Below are 20,994 nucleotides of genomic sequence, written 5' to 3' on the forward strand. Positions count from 1 at the left end.
AGAAAACTGTCACCACACGTACCGGAGCCACTGACGTGTGAAACCGGCCTTAGATGTCACTCCCATACATATTAGATCTTACTCGGTTGAGTGACCCTATGTTCTTTTTGCAAGATACGCTGCCAGACACATTTGGTGGCAGATTATTCTGGGAAAAACAAAAGAATTGGCACTCAAAATCGGACTCCAACTATCAATGTCTGGGGCACCCATACACATTAGACTGTCGACTGAACCTGTTGTTCTCAGGTAATTCAGCCAACATTATTCTAATGTGTATGGGGGGCTTTAGTCACCCATTAGAGACAGGTTAGATATGGAAATAAGGTTTCTGTTGCAGACGGTGAATGTACCGCAGACGTCATCATCATCATTCTCTAAGAACTACTAAACTTTATCATGTAGATATATAAGATTACATTTATATGATGACACCAATTAGCACATAGAAGTAATACTACTTAGTATAATGATACAATGTATTTCAGAAGGCAGAGAATTAATCTAGCACAGCATCTAAATTGCAAAAATCTTTCCTGACAGAACATGTTCTTTTATTTCCTAACACAATAGTTGTGGCTGTGAAGTTATAATCATTTTCAGCCCCTCAAGGAGATATGAGCAACTCTCTTCCTAATCTGTAAAATCAATTGCCCCCTCACCCCCTTGCGAACCTTCTGTCTATAGTTGCCATCTGCTCCAGCACTTTTTACATTCTGATTGTTCCAGTGATGAGAGGGGAAGGGAGAGGCGGCTGGAAACTAGTGAGCTGTATCTTCAGCTCAGCTGCCCAGAGCTTTGCATTTTCCATGAGGAAGGATTTTAGAATTTTGCTAAATTCTTTATTTGAAATTGCATATGATTGGGAATGAGAAATAGCAATAAGTGCTGTAAAGCATAGTACAGATCAATATGTTACAGTATAAGTATTACTTTTATTATCCTTATTATTTATGTCCTTAGAAAGTTGTTACTGACGTGTGTGTAAATAATAATTGTATAATAATCACATTCAGATGTCAGAACCTGATAGTTATACAGAGACAATGGCGCTCCGTAGATGCTGCACAACTTTTTCTTCTGGAGTCTGCTGCAGATCACCTCCACAAAAATTTTTTTTGTCTTGTACCAAACACTGATATGTAACGCTTCTTCTTTTATTGATGAGCACATTTTTTTCAAATGGCCATCTAATATTGATATTAATAATAATAATCTTTAATTTTATATAGCGCTAACATATTCCGCAGCGATTTGCATACATTATATTGATATTGACTTTTCTTCACGCTAGTGTAGCAAGATCATTTTCTCTCCATTCGATTGGATAATGTTAATGAGATTCTGATCAGATTGGAGAGAAAAATAAGAAGTTGTTGCACTTTCTCCATGCAGTCAGTCCTTGAAAATCGGACCACATTTAGATGACATCCCAGTGCGGTCGGATGTTTTCCATGGATCTATAGACTTGCATTTGATTCAACACCCAGATCAAAGTCGAACATGTCAATGATTTTTGACTCGACCGCTCAGTTTGAAGAAAACCCAGCCCCATAGAATAACATGAGTGCGACCATGGGTAACACTTGTCCGATTTACACAGTCATGTGCGCGAATCCTTAGTCAACATTGTTAGTCAACAATGTCAGATCGGTTTGGTCTGAAGCATGGCACCCCCCACTGATCAGTAGTTTCCAATACTCTGATGAATGGATGTAGACATAAAATGTAGATTAACAGCAAAGCTCTGTGCAGCAGTCGCTGATGGGTACTGCAGATAATTTCCTAGTCAGCACCGCCAGAGGTGATAACAGCTGACCTGTGGGGGTGACGACTGTAACTGATTAAATATCGATGACCAATCTCTAAGATATTAGATTGCCGGACATCCCCTATAACAATATGGAGTGTGGCTAAACAGTTCCTACGATGCGTAGAAGTTTAATATATACTTCAACTGTTGCAGATCTTTTTAAAAACCCCGAGGTAAATCTCTACTATTGCATTTGTTTTTTTGTATACTGCTGACACACACATGAAAAGGATGAGGAAGTTTCATATCAATCAATGATGAACAGAAAACTTCCCTTAATCGTCAAACAGCAATTCTGCAGCAGCTGAGGTGGGAATTATAACATCCCGCCCATTGTAATGTATGAGAATAACTGAGGTCATCTCAGATCAGAGAACTCCCTCATATTTGGATAACATATGGTATGGGCATTGTCCCATATTTTATTACTATTTACTGTTGATCGAGCGCTCAAATGCTCGAGTGCTCGGTACCCGAATCGATCACGCCGGAAGCGCGGACATGCTTGTCTCGCAGAGCGAGCATAATGGAAGTGAAAGGCAAAGTCGAGCTTTTTTTTCCAGATCTCTCCCTCGTCCATCACTATTACTATTTAGAAAATATAAGGGTTTTCCGCAGTAAGGTATTTTACGTCTGATATGAAAAGTATATGTACTGTGTAGACATATATGAAGTGTGCATCCACTGTGAGGTTACATAGAATACTATATGTAATAATAACATGATATATTCTGACACAGGGGGTGAGCAGATTTGGAATCCTGTGTAACATGACATCTCTGCAACATCAGCAGGATGGTTTCACTCTAAAGGTTACATTGTGGTTTGTCTATTTTGGGTCCTCCCTATCTAGGGGTCACCTAGCAATTACACTGTCTGCAACTTGGAGAGATCTAAATAGATCAGTATTCCTCATAAGGTAGTCACTAAAACATGACTTTCTCTATGTAAAATATACAAATAATATACTTAGAGAAGTAATTAATGTAATCATTTGTGAGCACAAGATTAGAGTATAATGATATTGTTACATTTCTTGAGTCAGAACAGAATGCATCTACTCCTTTTCTCCTGAAACTGTCAAGATGGGATATGTGACATAGGGAATGGACATCCATGGAATACATGGACAGGCTGAGAGGGCTATTCTTTTGTAGTGTTTCTACTTTGCCTTATAAAGGATGGGGGTCATGAGAGCATATGAGCACAACCGGGTGTCGAGAGAAGATATTTTGGTGCCCTAGGTAGATGAGGATTATGGTGCCCCCTCCTACAAGTTTGTGGAATGGCAGTGGCAGCAATTCAGCAAATCAATGGAAAGAAAGGTGACTGATGAATCTGAGACAGAGACTTGAAAGAATTAGTATATAGAATAAATCATATGTCAGCACTGCTGCCTAATGTTAGAAACAAGCGACATTTTTATTATTTGCACTAGGGCAGCACTACTGTACTTCTGAGTCCCTATGAGTGACACCTCCAGGGTGTCTGCAGACTGCAGCTGCCGCTGGCCTGGCACCCCTTATTTCTACTGACTAAGGGTATGTTCACACAGGGCGTTTTTGCAGCTTTTTTTTTCTGCAGCAAAACCTGATCTTCTTGGCAGGAAAGAAGCTGCGTCAAAAACGCAGGTTTAGGTGCGTTTTTTGTTGCGTATTTGGTGTGTTTTTTTATGTTTTTTTTTTCCATGCTAATGTCCTAGGATTTTCAGCAGCAAAAACGCAGCAAATAATGATGCCTGCGTTTTTGCTGCGTTTTTTTCAATACCCATTCAAGTCAATGGGTGAAAAAACGCAGCAAAAATGCTGAAAGAAGTGACATTTTGTATGTCCAAAAAATGCAGTATGCGGTATGAGGGGGCACATTTTATAAACGTTTATTTCAGCGTGTGCAGGGAGCATAACTAAAAGAGCCACCTTGTTAGAATGCAGCATTTGTGCTGCACAAGATGGCTCTTTTAGTTACAAACGCCTGAGGGGGGGTGATAGGTTCCCTTTAAAATAAAAAACCCTTTAATTATGATCATTGTGTAGCGAGGTGGGGGAGACCCTCATTTGCCCCTACCCCACACAGGACTTATGTGACCCTTCTTTTGTGTTATGTTTCATGTGCATTTACAGTGTATGGCAACACTTGTAATATATGCTACACATTCTTATTGTATTATGCTGTGTTTGCTGTGATGTCTCTTTTAGTGTGTAATGTATCACTGTTTAACTGTATTATGTTGCCCTGTACATGTTAGAGGCAGGGATAGCAAAGGGTTACCTTGTGGGCTGAACCAGCAGCCGCTAGGGAGCAGGAAGTTCCTGCTTCCTGGTCAGAGCCCGGGGCATGTTTGCCCAGGGCACAAGCTCAGCAACAGCGGGGCATTGCCAGACCCCAGGAGGGGAAGAATCTAAATCTGTTGCCCCAGACTAAATGACAGTGACATGGGCATTGCCAGACTCCAGGAGGGGATAGAATCTGTTGCCCAGGTCCTAAGGACTGCAACACGGGCTTGAGGGCATGGTAAGGGCCCCACTGAAGGTACTTCAAGCATCCAGAATCCGGCGTAAGGACTACTGCCTCTTTTGGCTGCCGTGGCTGTTGTGGGTATGGCCATGGATAGAGCTAGGGAGAGAGCAGGAAGCCAGTGTTTGTACTTCATTTAACTCTGTTATTAAAAATTGTTCTCCCTGTTGGACTGCAGCGGTGACTGGAATAAGTTTGTCCTGCCTATTTCTGTACAAGGTACCGGGGTGTCTACTGACTGTGGCTTAGTTGACTCGGCTGGAACTACCACCCCGGACCACCTTGTTACAACACAAAATTATTAATAATAGCTAATGATAGTAGAACACAGAAAGTACCCTGTAGGGGGAACCCCAGCACTATCCAAACAATAATACATCCATGACCTATACCTAAGTCCCTTGTGAAAGATCACCCGCTATGCAAAATAATGATAATAATAATAAATATAATAAAGGTACCCACATGATAATGTATGTGAATGGCTGTAAATAACACAAAATAAGGACTTGTGGGATATTGGGTATAGAATAGTGGCTGTAGTGGAACAGCGTACATAGGTCACCTTACCTAGTGCAAATAAGGCTGCAGGTGAAGAAAGGAAAGGATAGTCCAGGTGTTCCCCCTCAACCCGATGCGTGTTTTGCTCGAGCCCCCGAAAGAAGCCTTGTATGGGTGCAAGTGAGCCGAGTCTCGCAGCCACTCGCAGTGTACTGCCATTGTTCTCTCAACCCGAGTCAGTATGAGAAAATAATGGCAGATCTGAGCTGCCCTAACACTGTTTCATCACATAGTACTCGGCCGTATTATACGGTAGTGTGACGCCGGCCTAACATGTAAAATTGTGCTGACAACTTCTCTTTAAACTTCAATTTTTGCAGAACGGTGGCAGTCTGGCAGAGATTAGAACACCCAGGTCGGGGTCACACAAGTGAGGATTGTCTCTTCTGAGAGATCAGATCAATTTTGATAATGACACTCAGAGCAAACCCTGTCAGAGTTTCATCCTAATGTCAGTTTACAGTGATCAGATTCTCTTGCATCATGGAATAGCAGCACAGGCGCGGAGAATACGGAGAACTTCATTTTCCATCTTCTCCATTGTCTCTGTCTGCATAAATAGTACTGTACTCAGAGGACATCGGAGTGCAGTCCGATCTTTTACACGCACCCGTAAACTTGAATGCGTGCGTAATCCGCAGATCTTCACTGCACGATACAATAAAATTGATCCGAGTGCTCTCCGATAAAACATTGAATAGCAGTTGTCCGATGTATACGCCCTCAAGATGAGATTTGTATAGGAGTTATAGCCCCTACAAGACTTTGTGCTTAGTTTATACTGTCAGGTGAGGATGATAGATTCCCGTTAACAATATATTCTCTAACAACACTGAACACGGCATTCACATACTCTAATGTGCATTGTTGATGGGTCCTGGTGCTGCCTTTCCCTCCTTGGGTACAAACAGCAGAGAAAGGGCTTGATACTCTTAATCCTTTTCAGTTATAGTGAAAGCTCACATCTTACATGCCATTTTCTGTAGTCTACACTGTTTCCATAGATCTGTTACCTCTTTATTGTACACTGAAAGCTGCCTTTTATTTCATTGTTTGCTTGGTACAATAACTTCCTTCCCTTATGGCACAAGCACCAGGTGTGTGTACAGTTCTGTTATACCTCCCCCCGGCAATCTATTGACTTCTCTTCTGTACAGTGCCCTGGCTTTTCTATTAGCTCTATGGAGAAGTGTAATTATAACACTGTCTGGCACATTCTCTATGTATTTTGGGAAAATTCCTTAGTTTGAGTAAATATTAAACCACAATATTTGTGGTATTTATAAACTACAGACCAATACTGCAGAGGAAAGGCCTGTAGGAAAAGCTAAAAAGCCATAAAAAATGTATTATTAAATAAAATATACATATACAAAAATATAAATACATATAAATTAATGCTCCTGCAGTCACTATTTATGTGGGTAGTGTATACTGCACATAGATCATGTCTTGTACCCCTACCTTATGAAAATGGGAATCTCATGATGACTGTTCACTTCAGAAATACCAAAATTCAACAGCCAAGAAGAGGTGAAGAAGACACATATGTGTGGCATACTCTTAAAAATGAATGGGAATCTGACTCACCACCTTTATGCCGCCCTCTCTGAGGTAGTGGCAGACACGCAGATTTCTTTCTCTTATGTTTATCTGTTACACTTTATCAGATACAGTGCTATCTCGAAATTCATGAGCTGCAGGGCAAGCCCAACTCACCAGTAATGATGGACAGCTCTTTCCCTATTACTGTGCATAGGAAGAAAGCTGTCAATCAGCAGCTCATGAATACCATGAACTCCAGAGCAAACGCCATTGAGAGGTCCCCTTCTTATGAGTACTTCATCTCATAACGTGTATGCTTCTCCACAACTGCTATACAAACACACCCAACAGACTGAATGACGATATCACTATTGTATGCTACCCTGACAGAGGGAAGAATAAAGGTGGTCAATGGCCCCCTTTAAGGGAGTCAGTAGCTCTCCAAAATTGCCATAGATTTTTGAAAAGAAGGACATGTACGTTTGCCTACCTCTGCTATATGTAGCAGCCATGAGGGGAATTGGATGATATAGGGGAACCTACTGGTGGACCCAAAGCAGTTGTGTCATGACACAGCTGTTGAGTGACATGGGACCAGGGGTTTCTTTCCTGGCCATAACAATAATGGGCACCCTAGCTTGCCATATTCCCTGGGATACTTCAGATGGCGAAGACGCCGGGGCCTACGCCCTTGCCCTATCTCCTAAGTTAGCCCTTCATCTGTCCCCATCCCCCACCCAGGGAAGAGAGGGCACTACTGTGCACCACAGTACACCAACCCGACAAACAGGGCAGCAAAGACAAGGGGAAATTGAAAACCGCACACACAAAATATTCACTCACATATAACAGAGGAATCCACGGGGGTGTGCAGGAGAGGGAAGAAAGCAAAACAGGGAAGGATAAGGGAATATCAAGCATACAAACCAAACAGTCACTTATAACTCTTCCAGCACCTTCTATACCAGCTTCTCTCCCTCCTTTTGTCATGCAGCAAAAGCTAACTCTGACAAGGATTAGTAAAGAGCTCAGATTATATAGGGAAAAGGAGTGGCTAACCGAGCACAGCTAAACACAGGGATTTCCAACATGGCTGATTAACCTCTTTTCTGCTGGAAGAAATAAACACGTTTAATACACCTGAGAAGTGCTTCTCAGCGGCAGAGTAGGAACAGCCAGATGCTGCGGTCTTCTGGCTCTGCTCCTTTGCGGTAACCCCATGACAAGTTGCTGTCCTTAAACATGTGGTACTGATATGTTATGTGTTTCATTCTAGTGAGCGTGAGCTAAAAACAGAAAACTGCACAATTACACCTATACATGCCCTTTACTGCTGCTGTTATTCCATAGAGTTAGATAGAGTTCCACAATATCAATAATTCAATATTGTGACATTGTGATTATTGTGATGCATGGCTCCACTTGCTTCAGTTTGTCTTGTACCTTTATATTGCAATTACCTGTTGCTGAGATCTAAATAAAGGAGATTCATTGACATGTCCTTTCTCCGCTACAGAGAAATTCCTTACTATTAAAGCTAAAAAGCGTAAAATGATGTCCTGACATGGCTGGCACTGATCTGGTGCTTGTCAAGATAATTACGGTATTTTTAAGTCATATGTGGATCAGACAAAAATGTGAAGTTTTTTGCTCCCCTTGTAGAATATGTCTTTGTGCACCCAATCTATCATGCCGCACTTATACCACCGGTGTCGTCTTCTGCATCACCTACTTTCATGCATAGGCAAGTATTATCTTGAAATACCTGCCCATAACATAGCGCACATTAGCATCATGGCTTACATTACAAATGGAAGCTATTAAACAAACTTGAAAATAGGGAAAAGAACTTGGACCATCAATATGATTATTCAATTTATTTGTTTTATCCATCTATAAAACAAGTATAGATGTGTCCATTATGTTAATTCAAGGGAAATAAGATGCTAGAAAAACAAAGAAATGAAATAATAAGTATAATAGTTGAAGGGGATTTCTACAAAAATATTAAAATGTCCAAATATTAGTAAATCAGATGGTAGAGTCAAAGTTTGTCAATTATGTCATTGTTTTATTTACTTCTATACACATTGCAATTTCTTATATTGTTGTAAGGATCATTTTTGAAAAGAAATAGTCTTATTTGCCCCCAAAATAATTTTTTTCGTTTTTTTTTTCTTGTTTTCCTTATATAGCATAGGTTGTATGCCTGAATTACTGCTAATGCTGCTGTAATCACACAGCTTTTATTCAGGAAGCAATTTCACTCTACAGACACAAAAACAGCTTGTAATTAAATTTTTGAATAATTTTTAGCATAATTTTTTCTTAATCTCTTTATCTGTTGCTGTGCTTGACATCAGTAGGGAGGAAGTAAAGGGCTCAAATTTACTTCTACTGTAGTTCCTATTGAAATCCCTAGACCTTTCAAGTGAATGTTCTCTCTGTATTTGCGTGGGTTTCCTCCGGGTACTCCGGTTTCCTCCCACATTCCAAAGACATACTGATAGGGAATTTAGATTGTGAGCCCCAACGGGGACAGCGATGATACTGTGTGCAAACTGTAAAGCGCTGCGGAATATGTTAGCTCTATATAAAAAATAAAAATAAAGCTTATTAAGTGAATGAAGCCACCAAACAGCATGTAAGGAAAGTGAAAAGTGGCTGAAAAAGGAGAGATGCCATCAAATAATACAAAAATAATCCACCTGATTAATCCATCATCATTTTAGAGCTGAACTATTGGTGTCCTGAATTGGAGGCAGCAGTACCCCGGTAAGACAAGCCGTAGCACCTATCCAAAGGCCAAGTTTTGAGAAAGTATAATCTCTAGGTTTTTTGGAGAGTGACCCACTGAGTGCAAAATGGATCATAAATACCCATAAATTCCCATTTATCGCCAGAACCCTAATGGAGCTCTATAGTAACTCTCGGTAGGTCAAGCTTTTGCGATTATATGTTCCAGTTTTATTACTTTCTATCCTATTGCTTTGGAGAGTTGCTGACCGCTGTGACCGATGAAGCCAAATTGCTTTAGCTTCTTTCAAACATATGATCTATATTACGTAATGATAATGAATGATTCTTGATACACTCTCCCCCAAAAGAAGGGGCCTACTCTAGGCGTAACTGTGTCTACCTACAGTTGTACCAATTCCTTGAATAGTAACATTCAGGAGTCTAGAAAAGGTGGGTCACAACTTCAGTGTAAGCAGTAATATGGCAAAACATGCAAAATAGAAATGCAAATTCAAGGGCAGAGGACGACGCAAGGACATCTATTTACTGACAATTGTATAATTTTAGGGGATAATGGTTCCTAAAGCACAAATCCTCTGCATGCAGTGAGAACGTGCAATGTTTCTTTTGTTTCACAGTTTGTATTAAATGTTCTTTGAGTTTATAAACCGTGCGCTCGGTGCCTCAGGTGTTTAGGTCTTTGTTCCCTCACTGCTATTCTCCAAAATAACTCCCTCTGACATTTCCAATCAATACTGCGCACAGCCAGAGTGGAGCTTCACGGGACAGATGAGGTATGAAATACACTATGTGGCCCTGTGATAAATCGCATTAACTGTTTTTATTTTCTGACCTTCTTAAGTCTATTGAAAGTCACAATAAAGAACAAATATGTTCATACATGAACTGATCCCAGTATCAGAAGAATAGAGAATGTGGCAATGAGGAGAAAGTATGAGCATGGAGAATTGTCTCATCTGCTGGTCCGTTATGCCCAAATCATAAGGAAAATCTACACTCTGGATTTAATGACTAATGAACAAGGATCTTGCAATAATAAATTGAACTGAATTTTTATTTACACGCTCCTTTAGTAGGTTTTAAAAGGGATGTCCAGTTAAAACAAGTTGTCATGTCACAGGGGATAGGTGATAACTTGCCGGTCAGCATGTGTCCAACTGCTGGGCTCAGCACTAATTGGCAAATTGAGGCATTTTTATCCTCAATGGTGAACTTTAATTCCCATTGGAAAACGTTGCGGCAAAACAGATGTCCGATCTTCACTCCATTCATTCTCTAACTGTTGGAAAAAGTAGAAAGCAGTGCTCAACAGCTCTATAGGGAACAAGCAGGTCAGTAGTCAAGCATTTCAAAATGCACTCCCACTCCATTCTAACGGATAAAAGTTTCCCAAGTGACGGTGGTGGGTGAGGACCCACTGGACAACTTGTCAGCCCTATCTGGGAGGGGCGTGATTAAGAGACCACCTGGTCCTCTGATGGTGAGGATATGCTTGGGCCATAGGATACCAGTCCAGGGCAGTCCCCGGACTTTCAGCAGCTGACCAATGAGTCAAGGCAGGGATGCAAGGTACAGGGGGCACAGGCAGAGACGTAGTTAAGCAATCAGAGGTCGGGGCAGGCAGCACAGGATCAGAATAGGTAGCCGGGGTCAGGAGCATAGAGGTAAGACAGTGTCAAGGTGAAAATATATTTTCTTACATACCTTTGTACTTTTATATATCATATACTGTGAAACAATAAGTTTTCCCCTGCTAAAGCAAATGTAATTGTATTTAAAGATGGCCGCCAGAGTTCAGTTTCGTTTCAGGTTAGTGTCTGGAGGGATGAAGATTCATTTCTTTAGAAACGAAACTGAAGGAATGTGAAGAAAAGGAGGATCCACCAGAAGATGTTAGAACAAATCAGAAAGACTGAATGCTAGCTTAAACCCCGCCTAATGCACGCCTTCCCCTAACACTCAATATAGTATTGTGTATTTTTAGAATAAAGCCAGTTGCTGTGACTGTTACACACATGTGTGTGGATTCACGAGCATGCACTGAGATTGAACCAGCTACCTGTCTGACTCATTCTTACCCGGTACCACATGCTTATAGTTTAATTTGGAATGACTGGTGAATGAGGATTTATATTGTCGTTTACGACCCCAACAATTTGGCAGCCCAACGGGGGGCGTGGCCAGCGATCCGAGACCCCCTGGACCCATGCCTGGATGTCTGTGGATGATACCCGTAGTGGCTGACCTCGAGGACTGATCACCCTCCGTACACGGTAAGTGGCGATCATGTACATTGTATATGTCACACTTGCTAGTGTCTCAGCCATTATTGGTTTGTCTGTGGTCTCTTTGGGTCCGGGAGGTGACTGATCGAGTGGTGAGATCGAATGCGATCCTGTGCCACGCTCTGAACCAGCAACTGAGAGACGTCACATCCTGTGCGACCTCTGTACACCATACCTCCTCCACCGGTCATTGTACTCCGTTCAACCACCTTACCCGTGACTATTGTCCAGTAGTGAAGTGGAGTGAAAGATTGAGCTAGTTGTAGAGTGTGGGGCAGCTTAGAGAAAGGGATAGGAGACGCAGCCTCTGTGATATTGTACCAGCTAGGTAATTAAGACGTCCCGAGCAGGGACCACCTGTATTTCTGTGGAGGGCTCTCACTAGGAGACCGCCTCCCGACTGTTTAGAATATCATGGCAGGATAGTCTGTTAATCACTGGTGTTCAGGTTAGGGACAGAAAATATTGAGCGCGAGGCTCTAATTTTTCTAATACGTTGAGCGAGATTCCGTATTGCAGAATACCAGTGTTGATATCGCTGCCAGCGATCCTGAGCTATAGCAGGGCGTAGTATTCTGTAAGCCAAGCTGCGTATCTTAAAGCAGAAGAAGTCAGTGCCCCACAAGTTAGATGAGGATGCCGTGGAAGTCAAGACAATAGTCACGGGAGGGCAAGAGGCAGTCAAGAAGCTTATCTGCGAGTTGCGCGAAGCTTAAAGAATAAAGGAAGAAAATAGGTTGAGAGGAAGGATCAGAGAATACAGAACCCGTATTTGGTTATAAAATGCCTTTGAACTGTGATCTTACAGATTGTAAAATGGCCGCCGTGCCACTGATGATGAAAATGCAGTCTCAGCCAGCGCCCTGTAATGGCGGCGGAAAGAGATCTCCAGAAGCGTAGGTGTGTCCTGTTTGTGTTGTGCAGAATCCAACCTGGGTGGAGACCTGCCTTGTGTGTGCGTACGGACCGTCCTTGGGGCTCCGCCCAGACCACGGAGGATTATAGGAAAAGTTTTGTAGAAATTAAGTCTGAAAACTGCTGTAATTTGTGACTTTGTAGAGGATACGGAGCTTTGTATCAGTGCTGTGTACTAGATGGGAGGGGCGGAGCAGACCGCTGCGAGATTTGTCAGTTCTTCTCTTTTCTCCTTATCTGCGCTACGTGCTGGAGTAAGGGGGGCATACATCTGGGCTTTTGTATTCTCCCTTGTGCGCTGAGGAATGCAGTGACTTCCTTATCTCCTGTTTCTGGTGAGGAGGGGGGACGCGCGCGTAGCTGCACTTTTGAGTCTCCCTGTGTTTATTTGGTGTAGATTACGCACTGGTAGATTTGGGTTTTGCTTAAAGTGACAATACTGTTTTGAAGTACAAAGAAATATTATAATCTGGAAAGTTGAAAGTGAAATAGACCTGTGCCTGGTCTTGGAGGAAAACTTGTAAGTAATTGAAAGATTGGTAAAAGGCACCAATATATCCTGGACTGCCGAGAAGTTCTATGGGCGTCTTATGGTAGTATTTAAAGATCTGGGATTCCCATTGTAATAAAAAGCCCATTCATACCTTTTTGTAGTAGACCCGATATTGAGATTTCCACTCCGGATGATGTATTGAAAATAGTAAAGAGTTTTCAAAAGAATTTAGCCCAGCAGGAAAGACAAGGATTAAGTCACTAGCTGTAATAATTCTTGCTCGCTCACTGGCCCCCATCGCTGCAGCTGCGAGATCAGTGTTCCTTATCTCCATGTAACAGACTCCAGTTTCTGCCCCCTCCTATTGTACATGCAAGTCCAGCTTCACACTCCAATACGCCTTTAACCCTGTATAGGAATCTAACTCCCTCCCCAGCCCCATGTCAATTTTCAGACCAAGAGCTTGCTTTAATCGGTGTAAATGCCAGACCTCCCAGCCTGGAAAGGCCTCTACATCTCCTCTTCCCGTGAAACCTTCACACTTACAAGGCCAGACTTTCTAGGAATCTGAAGTTTGGTTTCCCTGTCATTCACGCTACTATATCACACCTCAGGAATCCCAGGTTCTTTTCTCAGTAGGGTATGGGGACATAATTACCCACCAGGCAGGAGCCATAGTGAACCCAGCTAACTCTACCCTGTCACATAGAGGTTGTTTGGCCCAACAGATAGCTAGAAAAGGGGAGCCAGTCATAGCCCAAGAGTGTCAAGCCTACCTTGCCGCTCATGGCCCCTTGCATCCAGGAGATGCTATGTCCACTCAAAGAGGGAATTTGCCCTGTGATATAGTGTTACACATTGCAGGCCCCGTATATGATTGCAAGACACCCGAGCACTGCCGTACAGTATTGCAGACAGAGCTCACCTGCAGGACATACTACAGGTGTGCTGATTCAGCTTCATGGAGACAAACAGAGACCTGTTGCTTATTACAGTGGCCGCCTGGATACGGTGGCAAGAGGAAGTTCCTCCTGTGTTTGGACTGTGTTGTCTGCCCAGCTGTTGCTACACAAATCTTCAGAGATTGTTTTGGATTATCCACTGATGGTCCACACCCCACACGATGTACATAGTATCTTTAACCAGGTACAACCTAGCCACATGTCCATGGCTGGACAGCTGCGACTTCAGTCTGCTATTCTCATGCCTACTAATGTGACTTTGAAAAGGTGCACTGTCCTGAACCCCGCTACTCTTCTCCTAGTTCCCCTGGATCCAAAGGGGGGAGGAGTAGGTGACATGAACAAGGACACTTTTTCTTTCTAGAATGGATCCAGAGGAACAAGATTAGGTTTCCAAACCCCATGATTGTCTAGAATTGATGTCTCAGGAAACGGCTGGTCTCTAGTGTGCCTATTCTAATGCTGATTTTGAGCTTTTTGTAGATGGATCCCGTCACCAAGATGACCGAGGACGCTACTGTACCAGATATGCTGTGGTCTCAGAACATGAGGTAATCAAGGCAGAGTCAATGCCAGCTCATATGTCTGCACAAGAAGCAGAAGCTCAAGGCGCTTACAGAAGCGTGCAAACTAGCAGAAGGTAAGACTGTAAATATCTACACTGATTCCAGGTATGCTTTTGGCATTGCACACGGTTATGGGCCTATCTGGAGAGCCAGGGCTTTCCTGACAGCAAATGGCCACCCCTTTAAACATGCTGAGGCAGTCCAGCAACTTATGAATGCACTACAGTTTCCCACCTAAGCAGGCATCATAAAGGTAAAGGCACATAGCAAAGGCACTGATGGACGGACAAAAGGGTAACGCACTGGCAGACCAGGCTGCCAAGAAAGCAGCAAGCACTCCTGTGGCTTCTAGAGTACATCACCTAGACACCCCACCATCTCCACTTGTGTTGAAAGACATCTTAGCCCGGTTACAAGAACAGGCAAGTAAGGAGGAGAAAAATAGGTGGCAAAAGATAGGGGCTTGCTCTGATACCGTTACCGGACTATGGGGGAGGGGTGAAAAGGTCTGCTTACCACAGGTACTGTACCCAATGATGGCACAGGTTCTGCACGGGAATGTGCACCACTCGAAGCCGGCCATGTGTGACACCCTACAGAAACAATGGATTGCCCCCGAGTTTTCCACCTGCGCAGAAAGGCAGGTACAGAGCTGCATGATATGTGCCACACATAATCAGGGTAGGACAGTGAAAACCCCATCCAAACACACTCCCCGGCCCTTTAACCAATTCCAGAGACTGCAGATTGATTAAATTCAGTTACTCAGGGTAGGGACGTATGAGTATGTGTTGGTCTGCATTGATTTATTTTCAGGTTGGCCAGAAGCCTACCCAGTTGCCAAAGCTACGGCTAAGACAACGGTGAAGAAACTGATGGCTGAGATCATATGCAGGTATGGAGTTCCTGAAGTCATTGAAAGCGATCAGGGTTCCCATTTTACTGGAGAGATCATGTCAGAGGTAATGGCAGCACTGGGGGTAAGTCAAGCATTGCATACTCCATCCGCAGAACAGTGGAAAAGTGGAGAGACTAAATGGAACTTTTAAGCTTAAAATCCAGAAGGCAATGACAGAGACTGGTAAACCATGGACAGAATGTCTCCCTCTAGCTTTGTTTTCAGTAAGATATACCCCAAACAGGAAGATAGGACTGTCACCGTATGAGATTCTGTTTGGCAGGAGCCCCAATCTTGAATGTTTCTTTCCACAACAGTTGTAGCCCAAGTATCAGGACTTGACTAGCTATGTGCAGGCCTTACATGGACACCTTGTCAAAGTGCATTTAACTGTCTTCAGTTCTCTTCCAGACCCAGACAAGGTTCCTGGACACCATCCCTTTTGTGCCAGGAGACCTGGTGTATGTGAAAAAGTTTGTGCGCAGAGATTGTCTCCAGACGAGATTTGAAGGACTTCACACGGTGATCCCGGTCACCCCCACTGCAGTAAAACTTGAAGGAAAGAGCACCTGTATCCACGCCTCACACTGTAAAAGAGACTGAACCAGTGTTTAGTCACAGAAGTGACTGAAGGGAAATGTTGCTGTTGTTTTTGATCTTGAGGTTGGGGGCCATCCTCGCCCCTACCTCTTCGGCCCCTATTGTAAATAAGAATTCTGGTCCCACTATATTCTGGGTAAACCTGACAGCCCCGGTAAATATCTGGCGATTTGATTTCTGTGATGTAGTCAAGTGCCTCGAGACTGAACGGGTGGTAGAGGGAATCATCCAGTTTTATATATATGTTACCAGAAATGACAACAATAACCGTTATTATTGGACAGATGCTGCCTGGAATACGGGAGATGATTGGGGATATAAACCTAGTGAAGCCATGTTCCCAAGGATGGGACAGGTAGGAGTCTTCGTGAGAGAATGCATTAAACAGCCCTTCTGCAACCACTTAGAGGCTGTAAATGGGGTAAAAGTTGTCACCCCCTCCTCCTGAATCTTGAAAACCCCCAATCTGCTGATCTGCAGACGTTTGTACTGGGAAGGAATTATAATTATGTATTTAGTGCTGGACCCTATGTGTATTTAGGCCATATACAGCCCCAAGAAAAAAACCTATGGTTAGAATGGGTGAGATACAATGTAAGAGTCCAGAATATCTCTGTAGGATGTATTGCTTGTGCTGCTGCGAATACATATCTGAACACACATGCATTGCTTTTCCTGATGACAACACCACCGCCTGTGTCATGAATCTGTTGAAAGGTTTGAAGCCCACTGATTGCCCAGATTATGTCCCACTAATTCATAAGGAACCCAGACTAAAGGTCCCAGGAGAAGTAAGCTGACAATTACACCTGCTATAATTCCCACGACACCACAGGTATACCAGTAGAAATCTCCGAGACAGGTTACTGCAAAGAGAGCAGTTCTCTAGATACTGATTTGCTAATCAAACATACAGAATATATGCACGACATTTATTGGTTATGTGGAGATGGTAAGCTCCGTCCTAGGTTGCCTAATGCCTGGATAGGCCAATGCACCCTTGTTAGACTGGCCATGCAGTTCAAGATTTTACCTTGGGATCCAGAGGTACCTGATGAACCTACCAGAAAAAGGAGAAGTCTCGATCAGCTCCACATGAGTTATGAAGAAGATCCACTAGTATATATTGATGCCATTGGAGAGCCAAGGGGGGTGCCTGACCAGTTTAAAGCCCAGAACCAGATTTATGCCGGCTTTGCTTCTATAGTACCACAGATGCAGATTAATAAAAATGTTGAATGGATCAAATATATATATTTATATATTACAATGAACAAAGATTTGTCAATTATAGCTGTGATGCCTTTTAGGGTATAGTTGAGGATTTGGGCCCCAACACTTGTATGACCCGTGCTGCAACCCGACCTAAGAGAATTACACTGAATCCTGTCCAGACAAGATCACATGCAGTGATATAAGAAGCTGACACAGGATTGTGGTTGGCGGATAGTGGGGACATTAACTTTTAGGAGTAGGCTGACAGTAATCCTTTTGGGAAGGAGCTGTAGACCAGCATGTCATGTCACTCCCCACCACCAGAGAACCAACCACATCAGGTAGGGTAAGACAGATACAGGAGTATTATCCCTGGAGGCCCTCTGACTAGCTAGCTACGCAAAAACATTTGGCTGACCCTGAGAACCAACCTTTCTCATTCTACAGACAAATAATGACCATATGATGGACGTATAAGTGCACCTGGGCAGGCCTAGGTAGTTAGTGAGCACAAAAACACGTGACGTGCTAGGACGCAAATTAAGATTTTCTACAGATGTGACAAAGGAGAGAGTGTAGAGCTATACTTTGGACGGTTACAGCTGAAATGGGAAGATATGGAGTACAGTCCCATAAACCCACTTGATGTTAGAATATTGGTAAATACATTCATTGACGGTATGACCAAAGACATACGAGACGAAATATAGACAGCCAGACCTGAATGGCGAAATGTAGACCCGAAAGACCTGAAGGTTTCTAAAGAAGTTGAAAAAATTAGGACAATAAGACGACGTGTCATGTATGCTGGAGTAGACACATCTTTCTTCTCCAGTTGGTTAGGTGGGATCAAGGGATTCCTTCAACAAGTTTGTTTAGTACTAATTGCCCTCCTTATAATTGTATCGATAATCCTCTGTTGTGTTATTCCCTTGTACAAAAAGGTTATTGCCAAAGCAACTCCGACTGACACCTTTCTCAATCAAGAAGTAGACCCACCAGAGTACAATGGTACTGATCCAGGGGAGATCCCGAAGTATATTCCTCTCAAGAGAATAGACAAAACCCCCCCATTCTCAGATGATGCCAAGAGATTTAGTTTAGGGACAGTGGGAGAACTCCATGTGAGGTTAGTGAAAGGTTCAGCTGCCTGGAGGCCTCTCGCTAGGGGAGAGTTTCTGAGGTGTCTGGATGAAGAAATCCACCTCCCCTTTTCCCATCACATGGACAGTCTCGAAGGATCTTTCTTTAAGGGAAAAACTTAGTGTTTAGGGGGGATTGTCAAGGTGAAAATATATTTTCTTACATACCTTTGTACTTTTATATATCATATACTGTGAAACAATAAGTTTTCCCCTGCTAAAGCAAATGTAATTGTATTTAAAGATGGCCGCCAGAGTTCAGTTTCGTTTCAGGTTAGTGTCTGGAGGGATGAAGATTCATTTCTTTAGAAACGAAACTGAAGGAATGTGAAGAAAAGGAGGATCCACCAGAAGATGTTAGAACAAATCAGAAAGACTGAATGCTAGCTTAAACCCCGCCTAATGCACGCCTTCCCCTAACACTCAATATAGTATTGTGTATTTTTAGAATAAAGCCAGTTGCTGTGACCGTTACACACATGTGTGTGGATTCACGAGCATGCACTGAGATTGAACCAGCTACCTGTCTGACTCATTCTTACCCGGTACCACATGCTTATAGTTTAATTTGGAATGACTGGTGAATGAGGATTTATATTGTTGTTTACGACCCCGACAACAGAATGGGTATATAAGCTGGGTCAATGACAGGAGAGACAATACAAACAAGCTAGTGATGATTAAGCACTAAAATGCTCGAGTGCTTGCTACTCAAATTGAGCAGGTTGGCCGCATGAATGGGCTCAACTCAAGTGTTGAGTATAATGGAAGTCAATAGTAAACTTGAGCATTTTTCCGGAACACCCTAACAGGAGAGTTGGCGGTTAGGAAAATCACTGAAATGTATAGAAAGAGCGTTCAAATGGAATGGGAACCGCATGGGGTAGATGCCTGGATGCATCTCTGACTCCCAGGTCACTGTTGGGAACAATGTTGTCAGAGTATTACACCACATTTACGGACTAACAATAAAACATGCAAAAACTAAGATAAAATGGATTTTACAGGAAAAATTTTTAGGAAACATTCTTTCGTGTATAATGACTTGCATATGAGGCAACATTAAAAAGAGAAAAAAACAAGCAAAAAAACACTTCCTCCTCCCTGGTAATAATTTAAAAAAAATGACTCGAGGTCCTTCCTATTTTTGATAACCAGCCAAGTAAAAGCAGACAGCAGACAGATAGTTATCTGGCCCATACCATCCTAAAAATACAAGTGCACAGCTGCCCCAGAATTGGTGCATCCATTAGATGCGCCAATTCTGGCTCTTTGCCCGTTTTTTTTCGATTGCGCTGGTCCTGTGGCAATCAGGGTTTTGGTAGTTGGGGTTGATGACAGCTGTAATTTGTCTAAAAACTCCCAGCTGCCATGAAGCCGTGGGGTTAGTAATGTAGAGGCATCTATCAGACATTGCTAACCTGGTAATAAAAAATAAAGGCACACATAAAGTATTTTTTTTATTTGAATAAAGTCTCCCCACACTTTCCCGCGTTCACCAATTTATTTTTTTTTTTTAAATCCCATGCAGGTTAGATGTAATTCAATGAATCCGAAGTGATCCTCTGCCACTTCTATTATAACAGTTCCCAGGATGACATGAGACCACTGCAGCCAGTCACTGATTGTATCAGGTCGCTATTGCAGCTAGTGAATCCCTGCAGTGGTCTCATGTGCCTTCATGTTTATAGACTGTTGCTGAAATGTCTGCAACAATACTTCCGTGTGTGAATATGCCCAAATAATCTCTCTAAATGGTGTATAAACAGTTGCAATCTTATCATTTTCTGACATACATAAATATTTTCTAGATCTCATTACCATGGTTGTATATCGATACTCATACCTGGAATTTATTTTGCACAGGTGGGAACAGTTTACCCTGTTTTCTTATCAAAAATTCTACAAGTAAATACTGAGCCCAGACTGACATCCTGGTAATTCATTATGTGTATTTTGCTCTCTGTGAACCAAGTCAATGAGTAAATGAAATAACAGATACCTAGCATGCTACGTTCAAATATGTGAAGTATGTGGTATTTTCAGTAGGGAAGTATTACTGACCATGTTATGTAAAGAAAGACCTCGCTGAGGTTTCTAATTTTACATTTTTTATCACAGCTGAGAAATGTCCTGATAAGGGAAGTCTGGCATTACTGCAACTCCTGGCCTACAATTACCACTTTTTAATCTAACCTGTAAACTTCAGTGAATCTCCACTTTCAAAAATCACAGTTTTAAAGTTCATTATTCTGCTTATTAATTTCTTAAAGGGGTTGTTCAACACTGAAATTTTATCTTTTTAGGCCTTGCTATTTTCAAAATAACTAAAGTATACACACCTACCATTCATCACCCTTGTGGATGCAGCACAGGCCACCTGCATGGTCTCTGCTCTGAAATAAATACCTGTGCATACAAACTCCTTGCAGATGTTGTCCTTGGTTGGATTTGAACCCAGGACCCCAGGGCTGCAAAAGCTAGAGTGCTAACCACTGAGCAAACATTGAGTGTATCTTTGATGCTGAGCTCTTCCACTCACCTGACTGCTGCAGCCAATCACAGCTTCAGAGATCATTTTGATATCCGGATGGCAGAAATGTCCCTTCAAGATGGGGAAGGGTGAATCAAGTCCTTAGAATTTGCCAACAGTGCATTTTTTCCAGCACTTCTCATAGACGTGGGACATGGCAGTGCACAGATCTTGAATCTTAGTATGGACCCT

General features: G+C 42.6%; 1 long non-coding RNA gene across 1 annotated transcript in view; it reads right to left on the reverse strand.

Annotated features, from left to right (window-relative positions):
• LOC143793760 (uncharacterized) overlaps positions 1-2,912 on the reverse strand; it is a 71,730-nt gene extending 68,818 nt beyond the window's left edge. Inside the window, exon 1 of the long non-coding RNA XR_013220245.1 lies at positions 2,845-2,912. This is a non-coding gene — a long non-coding RNA (uncharacterized LOC143793760). The remainder of the gene's footprint in view (positions 1-2,844) is intronic.
• Positions 2,913-20,994: the final 18,082 nt, after the last annotated feature.

This window comes from Ranitomeya variabilis, chromosome 1 (assembly GCF_051348905.1).
Source record: "Ranitomeya variabilis isolate aRanVar5 chromosome 1, aRanVar5.hap1, whole genome shotgun sequence".
Classification (NCBI taxonomy): domain Eukaryota; kingdom Metazoa; phylum Chordata; class Amphibia; order Anura; family Dendrobatidae; genus Ranitomeya; species Ranitomeya variabilis.